A 2,992-nucleotide genomic window follows, 5' to 3' on the forward strand; every position below is an offset into this window, starting at 1 on the left:
GTAGTGTGGAAAAGAAAAGAAAAGAAAAGAAAAGAAAAGAAAAGAAAAGAAAAGAAAAGAAAAGAAAAGAAAAGAATTCCTAAACGAGAGCCGAGAGATTCCTCAGCGCTCTGAAGAAGACCAAATGTTTGTGGAAACAAAAACTAAAGTGCAGCCGCTACAGGGCTCTCAGCGTTTGTGTGTCCTTCAAAGCGTGCCGTGGCTGTTGTGTTGTAGTACATTAGGGCGTGTGTGTGTGTGATTGTTGAGTTATGGCTCTTTGTCTTCTGGTCTGGCTTTAGCGCCAAACAGAGTGGGTTTGTGCTTTGTCTCCCAGTTCCCATGAATTCCTCTGTGGCAACAGACAATTGTGGTGAGGGTAGAAAAACTGTACACGTGATTGAATGAAGAATGGGCTTGCATTGTTAAGGCATCTAGACTGCTGGTAAAGATTACAGTGACAGAAAAAAAGAGCATATAGATACAATATGTAAGCAGGCATAAATAAGACAGAACAGAATGGAGAAAAAGAGGAAACAAAGAAAGAAACACACGGAGCAACTCCTGACTTCTCCTGGTTAACACACACACACACACGCACACGCACACACAAAAGAAAGTTTCACTCGAGAACCATGCATATTATCAGTTCTAGAACAGTATCAATCTGAAAGCAGAGTTCAAAAAGATATAGCTTTACAGTATATATTAATGTGTGGATATATTCTTAAAAAAATCTACTTCAACCAAATACTCTGGATAAGATGCTACCTTTTGCCGTACAATAAACATTTTCATAAGGGGAAAAAAAAAGTTTTGATTTTTTTTTTTTATTAACTTACAAATAATACAAAAATAGACAAAGTCACGTTTTGAGTCAACAATGAAAGAATGGTTGACGAACAGACGAAACCAAAATAATAATAAAAAAACAACAAGGAGTTAATTTAAATAATGATTGACAACAGCAAATAACAAAAGTGAAAACATGACCTTCACGTCGGGCATCAAACTTACACAACACAATTAAATGCAGCGTGAGGAGCAAATGTACAAACACGGGATAAATACATTATTTATAGGATCATTTACAGGAATCCACTTCTGTTTCCAACGCCATGGTTTTCCTCCTGTTGAGCAGTTGAGATGTTGACGACAGTAAATCTATCTTCTGTACTGAGAAGCTGCCTTAAGACATTTAATGTTTACATTTCAAACTAGACCTATTGCAATAAAAGAAATGTCAAATGAAAAAGTGTAATTTTGTATGTACAAAAATATATCACATATATCGCGCTCTTATTCTAATTTGATATTTGCTCGACCCCTTCAGTACAGTGCTGGCTGGTCGCACGCCTCCTCTGGATTTTCAAGTCTTTTCCCAAAATCTCCAACAACATTATGTCAAATTATGCTAAATGACCTTTTGACCTTTTCACGACAAGCAGAAAAGCATATTGCAAACAGCTCAATCCTCACAGTTTTATCAAAACAAAAAAAGAGAAAAGAAAAGTAGTTCAACAAATAAAGAGGCAGGAGTTTTACAGAGGGAACCTTCGAACTTCTGCTTCTTTTTAGTTTCACTGAATTTGTAGCAGCAAAAAAAGAAAAGGGTTTGATTTTTGTTCTGTTTGGGTTTGTCTGACGCTGACCTTTGCTCCGTTCGGCTGCTTTTTGGCTTCAGGATTACAGTGAGTGGTGAGAGAAGTATCTCCTAGTGGGAGGGGTAACTGGGGGGTAACTTCACGGCCAAACCAACATCACACTGGTGTTGGTGTGAGCGTGTGGAGCCTCCGCTGGTCAAACCCAAACGTTACAGGCAGAAGCACAAAGATAAATAAATGCTTTGTTCATGAGGTCAGTGTCACACTGTGAGCAAACTATCAAACTCTACTCAGTGGTGTCAGAGAAGCTACACTAAATCATCCAGGAGGGAAAAACATCACAAAGGTTCATGTCGTCCCGTCTTCCTCCAGATCAGATCCCGATGGAAAGGCCTGAGTTTAACAGAGTCCTGGACCAGAACTAAGACCAGACACGCTCTGCTACTGGGTCTTAGAAAATCTCCAGCTATTCAGATCCTCTACATGGGTGGAACGATCATCCCGGGGATCGCTGCTTTGTGGGAAAGAGGGGCAGGAAGGGGGAGAGAAGGGGGAGAGAAGTGGGAGAATTGGCAGTGGAGAAAAAAAAAACAGAGAAGAAGAAGACGACGAAGGGTCAGTCATGTAATTGCTGGGTTTCGTCTGTCATCACAAAAGTCACATAACAGAAATGTGCTGTAGCATCTGGCCAACAAAGACCCCCCCTCACCTCCCCTCACCCCCTCACCCCCCTCTCCAATTATCTCTCCATTTCGCGGCTCCAAAAGAATCAGAACTTTTTTTTCTCTGCTTCATGTCAACATGTCGTTCAGGTTTTCAGACTTTCTTTCATAGCTTCACGCTGAAGCCTTGACTGTTAGCTGTTAGCACTTGAACGCCCATCATGCAGCAGTGTTCTTCATTCAGACATGAGAGAGAGAGAGAGAGAGAGAGTATGTGGCCACAGTGGAATGAGGAGATGATGAAATGGAATCCTCCAGCTGGTCTGGAGCTGGTCGTGTTTGCATTCTTACCTTCTAGTATCATGAGCTGTTTTACCACTAGTTCCTGTCTTCACCTCCTCCATGCCAACCCCCCGTCCCCCCTCCCTCTTTTTACACCACAGCCGTCACAGGCAGACATTTTTCATATAACATATTGGCCGTATTGATCTCCCTCTCTGCCTGATCTCTAACTCCCTGGTTATTTCCTAAGTGTCTCCGGTTTGTTGGGATTAACAGAAGTGTGTGTGTGTGTGTGTGTGTGTGTGTGATTAGCACACGGTGGCCACCAGCCTCTGGGTCATCATGGTCAGTGCTCATAAACGCCAACAGAGGAAGTGAGGAAGTGCTTAGCTCGGGGCTCTGATAAAGATTACGATCCATCATTCCTCGCTCTCTCAACAACACGCTACATCCTGCCCAGACCCA

The 2,992-nt window shown here is 42.1% G+C and overlaps 1 protein-coding gene across 1 annotated transcript in view; it reads right to left on the reverse strand.

The window, feature by feature from the left end:
• Positions 1–790: 790 nt before the first annotated feature.
• Positions 791–2,992, reverse strand: part of ebf1a (EBF transcription factor 1a) — a 48,376-nt gene continuing 46,174 nt past the window's right edge. The window contains exon 18 of the mRNA XM_025063374.1: positions 791–2,094. The gene's annotated coding sequence lies outside the window, so the exon portion shown is untranslated. The remainder of the gene's footprint in view (positions 2,095–2,992) is intronic.

This window comes from Cynoglossus semilaevis, chromosome 15 (genome assembly GCF_000523025.1).
Source record: "Cynoglossus semilaevis isolate Cse_v1.0 chromosome 15, Cse_v1.0, whole genome shotgun sequence".
Lineage (NCBI taxonomy): Eukaryota > Metazoa > Chordata > Actinopteri > Pleuronectiformes > Cynoglossidae > Cynoglossus > Cynoglossus semilaevis.